This window comes from Aquarana catesbeiana, linkage group LG02 (genome assembly GCF_042186555.1).
Source record: "Aquarana catesbeiana isolate 2022-GZ linkage group LG02, ASM4218655v1, whole genome shotgun sequence".
Taxonomy (NCBI): Eukaryota; Metazoa; Chordata; class Amphibia; order Anura; family Ranidae; genus Aquarana; species Aquarana catesbeiana.
This window is the reverse complement of record NC_133325.1, coordinates 588,598,091-588,615,273: the sequence shown is the minus strand read 5'-3', so window position 1 is coordinate 588,615,273 and position 17,183 is coordinate 588,598,091. Positions and strand designations below refer to the sequence as shown.

Sequence of the window (17,183 nt, the reverse complement as noted above, 5' to 3'; positions counted from 1 at the left end):
GGGTAATTTATTTTGTTTTATGTGCCATAAAATCAACTTTAGTGTATTATAAACTGAAATGTTTCATTTCATAAATCTAATATCATAAAACATTGGAATTACCTTTTTCCCCTCTTTGCCTTGTTTCTCTCACCACTGATATGGACTGCACATTTGGGAATAATTATGAAAGCTAAAGCTAGAATACCATGAGAGACAACAAACCACATGATTTTGGTTTCCACCTATTACATTTTATCATGGGTTTACGCCATACCATTTTTTTTATCTTAGAAATTTCCTTTGCACAGAATGGGAATCATATGTATATTGTCTTTGACTACTCAGGTGTTGGCTGATTTCTCTTGTAGTTGATTTTATATACTGTAGCCTGTATTTTGTGGTGACTGTGGTACGCGTATTGTTTGTTTCTTTAAAAATGAAAATAAAGAAATTTAAAAAATTGGAACTACCACTACTTTATTCTCTAGGATGTCTGCTTTCAAAAAAAAAAATAATGTTTTGGGGTTTTAAGTAATCTTAAGGCCTAAAATAATTTTTAAAACATGTAAACAAAAAATGAAAAAATGGCTCCAGGACTCACATGGACCACCCGCCCTGCTGCCATATAAATGCAGGAATTGCTTGGCATTATAAATAAAAAAATATATAAAATCATTACACATTCCCATTAAAATATTTGTATAGTTACTTTACTAGCCATTTCATATTTGGACATCAATCAAGCTTGGAAATCATCTGCACTCTATACTGTGGGAGATTACTTGCAGATTAGATCTAATTTGTTCAATAGCGAGTCTGTGTATTAGCATAATATCTGGGCTTGAGTTATGTCTCTTACATTTTAAACTCTTACATACTGTAGCTATTACTTACAAAATTACATTATAGGGCACAAGACACTGTTTAAAATTATGCAAAGTGCTAAAGGTTTATTAGGTGAGTTTGCTTTCACATAAAGTCCCTGATTATTAAAAAAATACATTTTAATAAATTAATTACATCTCTGAAAGATATATTTCTTATGATGTGTCACTGAATGACTGGATAAGAGGCTACAGCCCATCTAGAGGCATGTAAAACATAAAATATGAACTAGTGTATCATAACAATTGCCATTTTTTTAAATTGCCATATTATAAATAAAAATAGGATTTTTATAACAGCTTACCTGTAAAATCCTTTTCTTGGAATACATCACGGGACACATAGCCACAGTAATTACTGTCTGGGTTATATGGCACCGATGGACACTGGCACACCCTAAACAGGAAGTTCAATTCCCCATATAACCCCTCCCCTTACTGGGAGTACCTCAGTAAGCACTACACTACACTACACTACACGTGTAACCAGAAAGAGGGGAGGGACCTCTGTGTCCCGTGATGTACTCCAAGCAAAGGATTTTACAGGTAAGCTGTTTTAAAAATCCTATTTTCTTTGGCGTACATCACAGGACACAGAGCCACAGTAATTACTGTCTGGGATGTCCCAGAGCAATGCCACATGAGGGGAGGGGACACAACAAAAGAAGGGTGCAATCAGACCTGAGGACCTATACTGCAGCCTGCAGCACACTGCGCCCAAAGACGACATCCTCATGCCTTCTTACATCCACCTAATAGAATCTGGTGAATGTATGGACTGAAGACCAGGTTGCGGCCTTGCAGATTTGAGCCATGGAGGCTTGGTGATGCACTGCCCACGAAGCACTAACAGCCCTGGTGGAGTGCGCTTTGACCTGAAAAGGTGGAACCTTCCTCTTCAAGCCATAAGCTTGAATAATTACCTGCCAAATCCATTTGGCAATAATGGATTTCGATGCTGCCTGTCCTTTCCTAGGACCTTCTGGCAACACGCCTTCAAATAGATCTTGACCGCTGTCACTACATCCAAAGAGTGTAGTGACTTTTCTTCCTTAGAACAGGGTTCTGGAAAAAATGAAGGTAAAACAATATCCGGGTTTAGGTGAAAACCTGAAACCACCTTTGGCAGAAAGCTAGGATGAGGACGCAATACAACTCTATCCTTGTGAACGATTAAATATGGCTCTTTACAAGAAAGAGCCGCCAGCTCTGATACTCTTCTTGCAGAAGAAATGGCTACCAGAAAAACTAGTTTCCTTGTCGAAAAGACCCAAGGAACATGTCGTATCAGCTCAAAAGGCTGTTTCTGTAATGCTGACAGAACTAAATTCAAGTCCCAGGGGTTCAGGGGTGCTTTAACCAGATAATTAAGCCGCGTTACCCCCTGTATAAAGCTTCGGCTCAAAGAATGCGAAGCCAGCGGACGTTGAAACAACACTGATAAGGCCGAGACCTGGCCCTTGATAGTACTCAAGGCCAGCGTCATCTCTAGCCCCATTTGCAGAAAGGCAAGAATTCTACCTATGACATACTTCCTAGGATGCCAACCCCTGGATTCACACCAAGAAACATATGCCTTCCAGACTCTATAATAAATGACTCTGGAAGCTGGCTTTCTTGCATTAATCAAGGTAGGTACCACTGAGCCTGAAAGCCCACGATCCCTTAGAATGTGGGTTTCAATAGCCAAACCGTTAAATTTAGCGTTTGTAAAGTAGGATGGAACACTGGTCCCTGCGATAGCAGGTCTGGACGTGGTGGTAGGGTCCATGGGTTTCCTACCGCCATCTTTACTATTTCTGCATATCAAGATCTTCTGGGCCACGCTAGGGTTACAAGAACTACCGACTTCCTTTCCCGCTTGATCCTGCGAAGAAGTCGAAGTAGCAGCAAAATAGGAGGGAACGCATAAATCAGTGAGAACTGATCCCACGGAGTCACTAACGCATCTGTTCCGCATGCGAGTGGATCCCTTGTTCTTGACACAAAGTTGTCAACTCTGTTGTTTAACCTGGACGCAAACAGATCTACATCCGGGATCCCCCATCATTGGCATATAGCCAGGAAGATGTCGGGATGAAAGGACCATTCCCCCGGGAACAACTGCTGGGGACTTAGGTAGTCTGCCTGCCAGTTCTCTACCCCTGGAATGAAGATTGTAGAAATGCATGGCACATGTTCTTCTGCCCAGGTTAGGATATGGTTTACCTCTGCCTGGGCTGCCTGACTTCTGGCGCCCCCTTGGTGATTGATATAAGCCACTGCTGTGGCATTGTCGGATTGAATCCTGACAGGAGAATTCTGCAACCTGAATGTCCAGGCCTTTAGGGCTAGACGCGCTGCCTGAATCTCTAGAATGTTGATGGGCAAGGTCTTTTCGGTTCTGGACCATTTCCCTTGGACAGACGCTTCTTCCAAGGCTGCTCCCCAACCTGAAAGGCTGGCATCTGTTGTTACCACCTTCCAGGTAACCGGTAAGAAGGATTTCCCCTTCTGCAGATTCTCGGATATCCTCCACCAACTAAGGCTCTGGCGCACGTTTGGCGACAAACGCATTGGAAAATCTAGTGCCTGAATCTTTTTGTTCCAGGCCGATAGGATACTGTTTTGCAGCAGTCTCAAATGAAACTGAGCATAGGGAACTGCTTTGAATGAAGCCACCATCTTCTCCAATGACCTCATACAAACGCGAATGGAAGGACCTTTCTTTGCCCTGACCCCTTGGACCAGCTCCTTTATGTCGCTGATCTTTGTCTGGGGTAAAAAACACCTTCTTTTGGGCTGTATCTATGACCAGACCCAAGTACTCTAATCTTCTTACGGGCTTTAAAGAAGATTTCTCTAGGTTGGTGACCCAACCTAGGTATTCCAGGTAGTTGATTGTGGTGACTACACTAATAGACCGACCGGTCTATTAAGAGCAGGTCGTCCAGATATGCTATTATTGTTATACCTTGAGTCCTTAATTTGGCCACAGGAAGGGCCAGAAGTTTTGTAAACACCCGAGGTGCAGTAGCTAGACCGAAAGGCAAGGCTACAAACTGAAAATGAAGTTTTTCTACTTCGAAACGCAGATATTCCTGGTGAGCGGGGAATGCAGGTATGCATCCTTGATGTCGATTGAGGCCAGAAGCTCTCCCCCTTGTAGGATGGAGACTACTGATCGAATTGATTCCATGCGAAAAGAGCGAATCTTCAGGAACCGGTTTAGATCTTGGAGATCTAGAATGGGTCTGACATCCCCATTTGGTTTTGGTACAATGAAAAGGTTTGAATAAACCCTGATCCCTGGTCTTCCACGAGGACCACTATGATCACCTTTTGTGACAAAAGTCGGTCTAATGCTAGAAAGAGAGACTTCTTTTTCTCTGGATCTTTGGGGACATTTGACCTGAGGAAATGAGGAGACAGGAATTCTCGGAACTCTAGTTTGTAACCTAGAGCTATTGTGGAGACCACCCATCTGTCCTGAAATTCTTCCTGCCAGACCTTTGAGAACTGCAGAAGTCTTCCCCCCACTCAAGCGAGCAGGGGCGCCCCTTCATAAAGCGGCTTTAGCGATCTGTCTTGCGGGTTTCTTCCCCCAGGACCTCTTTTGTCCCTGGGATTGACCCTGAGGTTTACCTCTTGAACCTGATGGTGGAGGCCATCGTAACTGCCTGGAGGCTGATGCCCCTGGTACTGGAGAAAGAGCCCGTTTAAATGAGGGGAAGAGGGTACTTTTCCCACTTGATATTCTTTGGATATATTTGTCCAAATCCTCCCCAAACAGCTTTTCACCACGGAAAGTAAATCCAGCCAGGAGCTTTTTGCATGGTGCTTCGGCTGACCAAGCTTTCAACCATAAGATTCTACGCATATGCACCAAACGAAGCGTAAGGCGAGAGGTTTGAAGAATAGAATCTCTGATTGCGTCAATTGCAAAGCACAAAGCTGCTGGCAGCTCAGCTAATTCCTGGGCCTGCTGTTCAGGGACCACCTTGAGTACCTGTTTCAACTGGTCTCTAAAGGACTGACATACCCCAATTGCCGCCACTACAGGTTGAGCCACTGAACCTGCCAGGGAAAAAATGTTTTTTAACAAGAATTCCAATTTTTTATCAGTTGGATCCCAAAGCATTTGTGCGTTGTCAACCGGACAAGTCAAATTGTTATTCACAGAGCAGCGTCAATTGCTGGTATACTCCACATCATCCCAGATGATGACTTTGTAGTTGAAACATGTCGGGTGGACCCCTCACGACTGCCGCTATATGATTTTTATGCTGTTTCCTATCTTCTGAAAATGTGAGTTTGTTTTTAATCATTTTAATAAATCCAAGTTTAAACGTTATCACGCTACGTGAGTATTTCTACTCCTCGCATGAAATACGAAACATATGTTTGGCTTATGTTGGAGTGTCTATGGATATGGAAGCCGTGCTGATATTCCTTTCTGCCGTGTGGTGATGACATCTGACCAGACATACTGCCCAGACCTGTTGGTCATCAAGCTTTTTTGACCTGTATGGCGTATGCCATTTCAGGCCATTAAATTCCGGTAAGCCTCTACATTCTCTGGTGATGGTCCCGGCACTGATTTAAATCTTCCGTGCACCTATGGTCCTTCCACTGTCCACTTACCTGCCAGATTGAGTCTAACAATCCACCTGTGCGCCTGGGAGGCATTCGTCCATCATTGCCTATGCATTGCCCCCATAGACTTGTGGTTCTTTTCACAATTATTTTACATATTTGATATGGACTATTATGTTTTGAGGTTATTCACTTATTATTCGAGGTGTTGAATGCATAGAACTGTTATTGTTTCTTTCATATCAGTCACTGTCATATTTGCTTATTAGGTGCACCATGGTTTCACTTAGTAGTTCTGCAGATTAACTACATATGGTTTTTCATTCTTTATATTGTTTTGATATATTTATTCACTGTATACATATATTGAGCTTATAGTGCCACACTTTTAATCCTTTGTTATTATTAACAGGAATTCCAATTTTTTATCAGTTGTATCCCAAAGCATTTGTGCATTGCCAACCGGACAAGTCAAATTTTTATTCACAGAGCAGCGTCAATTGCTGTATACTCCAAATCTTAGTAAATTTTTCCTCCATAGGATAAAGTGTTGAAAACTTTTTAGGAGGGAAAAAGTGCTTATCTGGGTGAGTCCACTCAGATTACTTAAGCTTTTCTAGTAATGAATGGACAGGAAAGGCATGCAAGGCTTGAGAAGGCTTTAGTGAACCCAAATAGGAAGTGGGCTCTTCCATCAACTCCATTAAGGGTAGCTTAAATGTGGAGCGGACCATTTCCGTAAGAAAATGTACCAGCAACTCCTCAGCATGTGAAGTTGAAGAAGATCCTTCCCCACTTGACTCCTGGGAAGAGGAATCATCAGCCTGTTCACGGTCCCCTGAGGGGGATTCATCTTCCCCCTCCCACAGTTCCTCTGCTTGGGGATCCTGGCTGGTAGAAGGAGACCTAATGCGTTTTCTTCCACTCTGTGAAGACGTGATTAAAGCCACCTATCTTTCCTCTAAGCCACTTATAGCTGAGGAGAAAACCTGCTCAGTTATATAGACAGGGGCTGAAGTGTCCGAAGCAATTGCAGCCCCTGATGACCCTAATGGCTCACTTTGACCAGCCTCCTTAGTACAGAATGGTTTTGCAGAGGGAGGGTCCTGAGGACCTGAGGGCGACCCCTTAGTGTCCTTGGTCTTTGCGGCATTTGAACCACCTCCTCTGGTCATAGTGCCGAGCACAACGCAGAGGTACCATAAAAAAAAATGCACCCACAGCTAAGCAATAGTCCTGCTGCTGCTATTAAGCTCAGCCTGATGCTTAAAGTAAATGTGCCTGGGAATGCCTGTTTCACAAACTCACATGCCCCCCCCGTACGCTCTGTGTCCCTCCTAGCTGTATGCACCTGAAAAAAGGTGCATTTTATAGCTATGCAGCCCGCATTGTGGACGCTCAATTTGCATCAACGCCACTAAGCCCTGCCCCCTCCTTCCTCCGACCACCCATCGCGCCTCCCTCATCTATTTTAAAATAGAGAGATTTTCCACGCGAGAGGGCTCCAATCCTGCCCGATCGCATGGAGGAGGGCTGGGGGAGGAGGAGAGCTGCCGAAGAGGGACCGCTGTAATGGCGGTGGGAGAGGCACGGTACACCGCCGTCTAGCGCCATGCTCCCCCTGCCTGGAGGAAGCTATCCATGTGGGGGGACATTCCCCGGAGAAGAAAACCCCCTTTCCCACGACTTTACCTGGAGCTTTGGGCCGGAGAAGCATGCAGCCTGAGACACAGAGGCGAGACTGACAAGCATGGAACAGGTACTTGCACTTGACAGCCCCCGGTGGTGACTATAGGCATAGCAACATTTACTTTAAAGGAGAAAACCCACAAGAATTAGAAAAATTCCTCAGGAATCTCCCTTACCTTATCCACCTGCAGAGTTCTGTGGTAACAGACCCAATCTTCACCACTCATGGTGGGCTCAGTTAGAAAACCTTAATGGACTGGGGCCCCCTTTTTATCAGGGGATACACAGCCCTGGGCCTGTAAAAAGCACCCCGCCAGGAATATTGCAGAAAAGAACCAAATACTGGATCTCGGGGTCCAGCTCTCTAAAAGGAGAAGCGTTACAGGTAAAACCTCGTTTCTTCGGACACAAGGCCTGGATACCATTCAATTCGGCCTGGAAAAGACACTTTGAATGGATCCGGTTGCATGGCTTGCCCCAGTAAGGAATATTCCAGCGGAGCTCAGCACAGCACATCTTTACTCGTGACCAACACCTAAGACACTGGCAAAAAAAACTGAGGTACTCCCGGTAAGGGGAGGGGTTATATGGGTAATTGAACTTCCTGTTTAGGGTGTGCCAGTGTCTATCACCTATAGGTGCCATATAACCCAGACAGTAAATACTGTGGCTCTGTGTCCAGTGATGTACAAAAAAGAAATACTGTTTTTCACCTTTTCTCATACATTGTTGAATCTTGGCTGCTGATCTCCTGCAGTGATTTTCTGCATACATGCACTCCAACTATGGAAGTACAGCTTTTTTAGGGTGGGTTTTATCTGGAGGTGACAACAGCGGACCATGCATCTGTAACATGTGTTGACAAGGTCACTTGTAGCCCCCCATAGAAGGCCTGTGTGGCAATGTGAGATACAGGGCCACAAGGGGTAACAGGGACAGAGGTTTGTCACCCTTTAACAGGAAGTGCTTCAACAAGGATCTTCATGGGATCATCAGGTATTATTTTAATATAAGTTCAGCTTTATAGATATCAAAAATCAAAATTAAATGAACATGTTGCTGCTTATATGAGATTTTTTTTTCATTTGGATTCCCTAGGCAGACTGCACAGGATTATAGGAATGTTATACAAACCTTAAAGCTGAAGTTTAGCTTTGGCTGTTTTTGCATAGTTGCATTGGTCCAGCTTGGAGAAATGTCAAAATGTATATACCATGCTTACCATCCCATACCATAACTGGTAGCACTGAGTGAACATTTTTGCATTTTCTCAATGACTGAAAATCATTCTCTGATTGAGTAAGGTGGAGATTATGACATTACCTTCTCACCTCTTTACCATATCCAATCAGAAAATTCTTTGCATTCATTGAGAAAATGCAAACTGTTCTCTGAATTCACCCAGCCAAGCAAGCAACCTCTTAGGTTCACTAAACAGCAGGGCAGCCACTTGGCACAGGACCCAGAAGCTAGTGGTGATCACTGCAGTCATGGTGCCTGGTACAGTGATTCCCTACTTTCACAGGAATCAGCCAGGTATGGCATATGCATACTTACATTGGCCCAAGCTGAATCAACGTAACTATGCAAAAATAGCCATGCCTAAGCTTCAACTTTACATTTTATATAACTTTTCCATGATTAGTGCAGTTTCTTCTTTTTGACATTTTACTTATTGTGTGTATCTCACATTCTAAACTGCAGCAAGACCACATTTGTTGTACCCTCCAGAATAGACAAGGATTTCAATCCTGCCTCTTCTGGAAGTGCCATTCAGACAGCGCTGTATTTTTTATTTTGATATATGATGATCCCATATAGCCTGTCTGCCTAGGTACTTAAATTATAATTAAACCCAATCACTAAAATCTCATGTAATCATTAACACATTCATTTAATTAAAAAAAATAATAATTTTGTGTTTTAAATCTGCAGCTTTCAATAAAACAATACCTGCATGAAGGCCCCTGTTCAGGCACTTATTTTGCCTGCAGCCGATTGGCACAGGACCCACAAGGTAGTGAAGATCATTGTAGTAGCAAAGCCTATTACAGCAATTTTCCACTTCTAGAGGCCAGATATGACATATGCATATTTACATTGGTCCAAGTTGTACCAAGGTAACTATCCAAAAATAAATACACCTTGAATTTAGCTTTAAATAAAAGAAAACTGAGGGCACATTCTGACTTTAGCATAATATCAGTGTTTCCTGGATAGGATTTAGTTCATGGACTTGCTCTTTTGGCAAATTACGAATTGCAAAATTGTTAGGACCTGAAAATTTGACGTGGAATTCTACCTGCAGCGTGAAGCAGATTATAATGGCACTGCATGAGCATGATTATACATTTCTTCGTGCTTGGGTGTCTTCCAATAGGTAAATGTAAACAAAAGCAGCAGGTTCTTTGACCCACTCTTGTTTTATGTTATTCAGGTAGAATCCCTTAACTGGAGAAACTAAGGTTTTGTTTTCCCCTTGAAGATTCCCTCAGTTGTCATATCTTATTAAAAGCTAAGAGGAAAAGGGCATTTGGTTGTCATGGCAATGCTGAAATTAGCCTCTATCATTTTCAGCAAAATAAAGCATAAATACTACTAATATATGTATGATGACCCTGATCTGTGACACAGAATAGTCCCCCTTATGGAATGTGATTATTTTCACTATAGTAAAAGGCCTTCCATATCCTTTTGTTAGTACTTTTTGATCGAAAAAAAAAAAATATATACATTGTCACTTACATATACAGGAAGCAAGGTAAACCAATCACCATATGAAAAATGTATAAATAAGTACCAAAGAACGCAGCAATACTAAATATATGCATGTAAAAGGGTGGGCTGGTTAAACCCGTGGAGACATTGCTCATGGTATCTAGGAGCTGTTGACATTCAAAAATAAACGTGGAATTCTGAGCCTTTTTTTTTTTCCTTTTCATGTAGAGAAAACAAATTTGTACATGGATATACTGCAGGGAGAGAATAACAGAGAGGGGGCAACAGTGAAAAAAAGATGAACTAGGGAAGTTGGATCAGTGGGGAAAAGAAGAGGGGAGGGTAGGACAAGAGCGGGCTGGGTGGGTTTCTTCCTCTTGGATGAGAAAAGATGCTGAATATTTGCCAATAGGCTAAATTAGGGCTGAGAGGCAAGAGAGATTTGATCTCTATAAAAGTAATAGGGAGTCCAAATCTTCCAATATGTGTCCTCTTTCCCTCAAAATCATGGTAATGTTTACCATTTCTTGAATCTCCTCAATCCTTGCCTTCCAATGAGCTATGGTCAGGGGGCTTGTAGCAACCAATACGTTCAAGCAAACATTTCACCTGTGCTATAATCCTAAATTTCTTTAACTTTCTTTAATCTGAGATCTCTGTTGTACAGAGAGCATCTCAGAGGGTCACTGGGTGTTTACATCCTGAAGCCGGTTCTGTGTAACTTCCTTTCTCTCTGCTTCTTGTATTACTAAACACATTTAAATTTTGAAGACAACTTTGAATATGACTGATGGAAAGGAAATACTTCTTAGTACTAGCTTTGTTTTACAGGCGTCTTTCTGCATCTGAGAGACAACAAGGAGCCTGCAGACTGCAGTGGGGTGGGTTTGAGAAAAAAACTGGTCACAACGACTGAACAAAAGAAATCACTTGATATCTCCAAACACGCTCAGCAGTGTGGATGGATGAATGTGCAGTACCAGCTACAGTGCCTTGAAAAAGTATTCACACCCCTTGAAATTTTCTACATTTTATGTTACAACCAAAAATGTAAATGTATTTTTTGGGATTTTCATGTGATAGACCAACACAAAGTGGCACAGAATTGTGAAGTGGAAGGAAAATGATAAATGGTTTTCAACGTTTTTTGCAAATAAATATCTGAAAACTGTGGCATGCATTTGTATTCAGCCCTCTTTACCCTGAAACCCCTAATTAAAATCCAGTGGAAACAATTGCCTTCAGAAGTCACTTAATTAGTAAATAGAGTTCACCTGGGTGTAATTTAATCTCAGCATAAATGCAGCTGTTCTGTAAAGCCCACAGAGATTTGTTAGAGAACCTTAGTGGACAAACAGCATCATGAAGGCCAAGGAACACACCAGATAGGTCAGGGATAAAGTTGTGGAGAAGTTTAAAGCAGGGTTAGGTTATAGAAAAGTATCCTAAGCTTTGAACATCTCATGGAGCACTGTTAAATCCATCATCCGAAAATGGAAAGAGTATGGCACAAATGCAAACCTACAAAGACATGGTCGTCCACCTAAACTGACAGGCCAGGCAAGGAGAGCATTAATCAGAGAAGCAGCCAAGAGGCCCATGGTAACTCTGGAGGAGCTGCAGAGATCCACAGCTCAGGTGGGAGAATCTGTCCACAGGACAACTTATTAGTCGTGCACTCCACAAATCTGGCCTTTATTGAAGAGTGGCAAGAAGAAAGCCAGAAGAAGCAAGAAGAAGCTGGTCAGAGTTGATGTTTTAGAATGGCCCAGTCAAAGTCCAGACCTAATTCCAATTGAGAATCTGTGGCAATACTTGAAAATTGCTGTTCACAGACGCTCTCTGTCCAATCTGACAGAGCTTGAGCTATTTTGCAATGAAGAATAGGCAAACATTTTACTCTCTAGATGTGCAAAGCTGGTATTTTAAAGCCGTTTTTATATTTTACTTGATGTAAATGTGATCTATAGTAGCTTCTAATAAACTACATTATGGTTTTATGCTATGTGGAGCTCTTTTTGTTTTTGGATGCTTGTTTTTGACATGGCTATCGGGAGGATTGATGTAGGCACCCAAGAGGATTCATAGGCATATTAAAGGCCCAGGCAGGGTATTAAGCCGTAAGGGTGTTTGATCTCCTATAACACGGGGAAAACAACAGCTGGTAAGTAAGCATTTTGGCTCTTGGTGGTGGTGATATCACAGGAGGATTTCTTCCAGTTATGGAGGTGGATGTTGTTGATATTCAATCAAAAATCATTTTTTTTCTACACATGTGGACTCTTTCATTATATGTCATTTTTTATTACATGACATTTTTATCATATGAAAATTTCATTGATTATTAGGATTGTGTTAGCGCGACTCTAGTTTGAATACAATATCTGTACATATCTTGCAGAAGAGTTGCGGCTTGGATGAATTATTCATTTTGATATTTATTCACATTAGCGAAAGTTATTAGCGCAGTTTTTTCTTCTTTTTAGAAAACTGACACTGCACAGCAACCCTGAACACACCATCCCCACCATGAAACATGGTGATGGCAGCATCATGTTGTAGGGATGCTTTTCTTCAACTGGGACAGGGAGGCTGATCAGAGTTTATGGGAAGATGGATGGAGCCAAATACAGGACAATCTTAGAAGAAAACCTGTTAGATCTGCAAAAGACTTGAGACTGGGGCAGAGGTTCATCTTCCAGCAGGACAATGATCCTAAACTTACAGCCAGAGCTACAATGCAATGGTTTAGATCAAAGCATATTCAAGTGTTCGAATGGCCCAGTCAAAGAACAGACCTAAATCCAATTGAGTATCTGTGGCAAGATTTAAATATTGCTGTTCACAGACACTCTCCATCCAATCTGACAGAGCTTGAGCGATTGTGCATAGAAGGATTGGCACAAATTTCACTCTCTAGATGTGCAAATCTGGTAGAGACAGACCCCAAAAGCGAAAGGTGGTTCTAGAAAGTATTGACTCGGGGGGGCTGAATACAAATGCATGTTACACTTTTCAGATATTTATTTGTAAGAAGTTTGGAAAACCATTTATCATTTTCTTTGTGCCACTTTGTGTTGGTCTAGCACATAAAATCCCAATAAAATTGATTTATATTTTTGGTTGCAAAATGCAAAATGACAAAATGTGGAAAATTTCAAGGAGTATGAATACTTTTTCAAGGCACTGTAGATCGGAGCTGCATCAGAATACAATAGGAGATTGGGAGATTCTAGCATCCATGCTGTTTAGTGTACATTAGTACCTTGGATTACGAGCATAACTTGTTCCAGAAGAATGCTTGTAATCCAAAACACTGGTATATCAAAGCGCATTTCCCATTAGAAGTCAATGTAAACTCAGATAATTAGTTCCACAGTGACTTCTACTGTATGCAGTACCGCATGTGGCCAGAGGTGGGGGGGCATCGGAGACAGTCGGATGCACTCGGAAACACTCAGAGAGGCTCGGAAACACTTGGGAATGGAGTGTTTCTGAGTGTTTCCGAGTGTTTCCGAGCAGCTCCGAGTGTCACCTGCACCTCTGGCCAAATGTGTTACTGCACACCGCAGAGGCTGGAATCCTGTTCGTTTTGCGAGACAGCGTTCGCAAACCGAGTCAGGATTTTTTTAAAAATAGCTTGTATTGTGAAACGCTTGTTAACCGCGTTACTCGCAAACCGAGGTATTACTGTATATGGCCATCTTAACCACTTAAGGACTGGGCCTATTTTTCAAACTTGTTGTTTACAAGTTAAAATCTTTTTTTTTTTTTTTGCTCAAAAATTACCTAGAACCCCCAAACATTATATTTTTTCTAACACCCTAGAATATAATATGGCAGTCATTGCAATACTTTCTGTCAAACTGTATTTGCACAGCGGTCTTACAAGCGCACTTTTTTGGAAAAAATACACTTTTTTGCATAAAAAAATAAGACAACAGTAAAGTTAGCCCAATTTTTTTTATATTGTGAAAGATGATGTTACGCTGAGTAAATTGATACCCAATATGTCACGCTTCAAAATCGCGCTTGTGGAATGGCGACAAATTTTAAAAATCTGCATAGGCGACGTTAAAAAAAATTCTACAGGTTGCATGTTTTGAGTTACAGAGGAGGTCTAGGGCTACAATTATTGCTCCCACTCTAACGATTGAGGTGATACCTCAAATGTGTGGTTTGAACACCGTCTTCATATGCAGGCGCTACTCACATATGCATTCGCTTCTGCACACGAGCTCGTCAGGATGAGGCGCGTACATTTTTTTTTTTCTTATTTATTTTACTTTTTATTTTAATTTTTACACTGTTCTTTAAAAAAAAAATTGTGTAACTTTTATTCCTATTACAGGGAACAAAAACATCCCTTGTAATAGAAAAAAAACATGACAGGACCTCTTAAATATGAGATCTGGGGTCAAAAAGACCTCAGATCTCATATTTACACTAAAATGCAATAAGAAAAAAAAAAATGTCGTTTGAAAAAAAAAAAAAAAAATGTCCCTTTAATGCTGCGTACACACGAGCGGACTTTCCGGCAGAAAAGGTCTGACGAATCCGTCGGACATTCCGATCGTATGTGGGCTTCATCGGACCTTTTCTGTCGAAAAATCTGACGAACCTTAGAAATAGAACATGTTTCAAATCTTTCCGACGCACTTGATACATATCGAAAAAAACGTTCGTCTGTATGCTAGTCCGATGGACCGAAAACGACGCAAGGGCAGCTTTTGGCTACTGAACTTTTCTAGTCCGGTCGTACGTCATCATGTTCGAAACGATCGGACTTTGGTGGGATCATGTGTAGGCAAGTCCGTTTCGTCGGAACTCCGTTGAAAAGTCCTTCGGAGTTCAGTCCGACGAGAAGTCCGCTCGTGTGTATGCAGCATAAGAGCTATGGGTGGAAGTGATGTTTTGATGTCGCTTCTGCCCTGCAATGGTATGGAGCCGGGTGGGGGCCATCTTTCCCTCACTCAGCTCCATGCCAAGCAGGGGAAAGGAACCAAACGCCTCTGCTGCTGCTGGCGGCTCCGGTAAGTGGCGGAGGGCACCGGATCGCGGAGGGAGGTGCCCCTCCCGCCACCGATTAAAAGTGATCTTGCAGCGAATCCGGCGCTGAAACCACTTTTATCTGAAAGCGGACCGAATGCTGAATAAGTGGACACCGGGGTTATGGCAGCTAGCTGCTGCCATAACAATGATATTCCACTTCAAGGAGCCGCCGTATAATGATGGTGGGCGGTCCGTAAATGGTTAAAGCTGCCCATAGATGGATTGAAATTTGACCGGTTCAACAGGGACTGGCCAAATTTCAGTCCATCTATGGCTGTTCCCACTCGACAAAGTTGATCCAACCATCAACTTTTGTGGAATGGGATTGTTGGAAAAATTTGTTAGTTAACAACTTGCAGCTAATCTACTGCAGCCACTGATTATAGTACTCTGACATTGGAGGAGCCCCGCTGTCAGAATACAATGGCACCGCTGTGAGGATTCCTTCATTCACTTCACATGTGTAGATAGGGGAACCCATTTGTTTTTTTGTTTTTTTCATTTGCCCACTGGCTGATTGAAAAAAATGTACCATCTATGACCAGCCTTAAGATGGATACACACTATACAACTTTTGTTTGATTTCCTTCAGATTTACCTTCAACTATGTAGTGCAAGAACCTGCCTGATTGCATACAAATTGAAAGTGTTTAGATTTGACCTCATATTTATATGGTTTTGGTAAATCTAAAGGAAAAGAAAGAAAATTGTAAAGTGTGTATCCAGCTTTAAGCAGGCCATAGATAGTCCGACTTTTGGCTGGTTCAGCAGGGATCGGCCTGAGATTTGAACCATCTATGGACAGGCTGATTGTACCCAAGTCGATCCATTGATTGACTTGGGTACAACCAGCATGGTACATTTTTGCATGCGATTATTGCCAGTGGATATAGCCACTAAAAATAATCACAATAGCTCAGCGTGAGGGATACACCCCATCAACACTGATTATGTTGATGGGGGGAATCAATCGATTTAGTTTCCTGCAACCAGGAAAATTTGCATCATTTATGGCCTGTCTTACTCTCCTGCACCACAAGTAAGGTTTTCTTAGATGAAAAGATTACCAACAGACAGAATTGGGATGGACTGGAATACTATAAAAAAAAACTGAGTCTGAGTAGATAGACTGGGCTCTCTGTATGTATTTCAAGGTTTCATTTTTATTTTTATCTTAAGTGTACCTTTTATCCGAACACAGGAAGGGTGTTCTGTGCAGACTGTGCCAATTTGTGCCCTTGCAAGCACTGACAGTATTAGATGGGATACTGCACCACGACTCTTATAAATCATGATGGCCTGATTGTGTATTTCTCAAAACGATGTCTCTTTAAAGTGGAGTATTGCAGCAAAGACATAGAAACTATTTATCCTAGGCGGTCAATTCTTTTAATGTAGACCTCTTCCCTCCCTCCAATTAATCTCCCTTTTTTTTTCTTTTCTACTTGCTGCAAATAAAGGCTGAGAATGAAAAGTGCAAATGAACAGACTCAGTGGACTGAGAAATGAGAGAAGTGAAAGCGGCACAGACAAGAGCCTCAGACATAGGGAACCATACAGAGATTCAACATGGGGAGAGAAAATACAGACAGGGTGTGGACAGGGAGATCTCCAGACATAATATAAAATATAGAATTCTGTTAGACAGGAAAATATAGAAACAGATACTACAAGCATCTTGACACAATATGGATTACATGGAGACATTTAAAGCTGAACTCCAGGGATATAAAAACAAGGGAAAAAAAAGGCAATAAACGTAGTTGCAAATTCATTAAAAAATAAATTCATACTCTGAACAGCTTAGGTTCTTCCTATCTCTGATTATACGGTCTAGACCAAGGTGTCTTAACCATTTTTTTTTAGCTGTGGCACCCTTTAAGACCCCTTTCACACTGAGGCGTTTTTCAGGCGATATAGCGCTAAAAATAGCGCCTGCATAGAGCTTGAAAAAAGCCTCAGCTTTCACACTGGGGCAGTCCTGCCAGCAGCTTCTTTGCAGCGGTGGAGGAGCGGTGAATACACCGCTCCTCCACCGCTCACAATGGGGCAGCACTGCTATACCGCCGGCAAAGCGCCGCTGTAGCGGCGGTTTGCAGGCGGATTTAACCCCTTTTCGGCCGCTAGCAGGGGTTAAAACAACCCCGCTAGCGGCTTAATAGCGCCGCTAAAACGGTGGTAAAGTGGCGCTAAAAATAGCATTACTCAGTTTGAAAGGGGTCTAAAGGTTTGCAAAATCTGGAGGCACCCCAGTCTAAAATGTAAAAAAATGTAAATGTTACT

The 17,183-nt window shown here is 42.1% G+C and overlaps 1 protein-coding gene across 1 annotated transcript in view; it reads right to left on the bottom strand.

Moving 5' to 3' along the window:
- LOC141128763 (sodium/potassium-transporting ATPase subunit beta-1-interacting protein 1) overlaps nucleotides 1–17,183 on the bottom strand; it is a 68,969-nt gene that overhangs the window by 32,238 nt on the left and 19,548 nt on the right. The gene's annotated exons all lie outside the window — the stretch shown is intronic.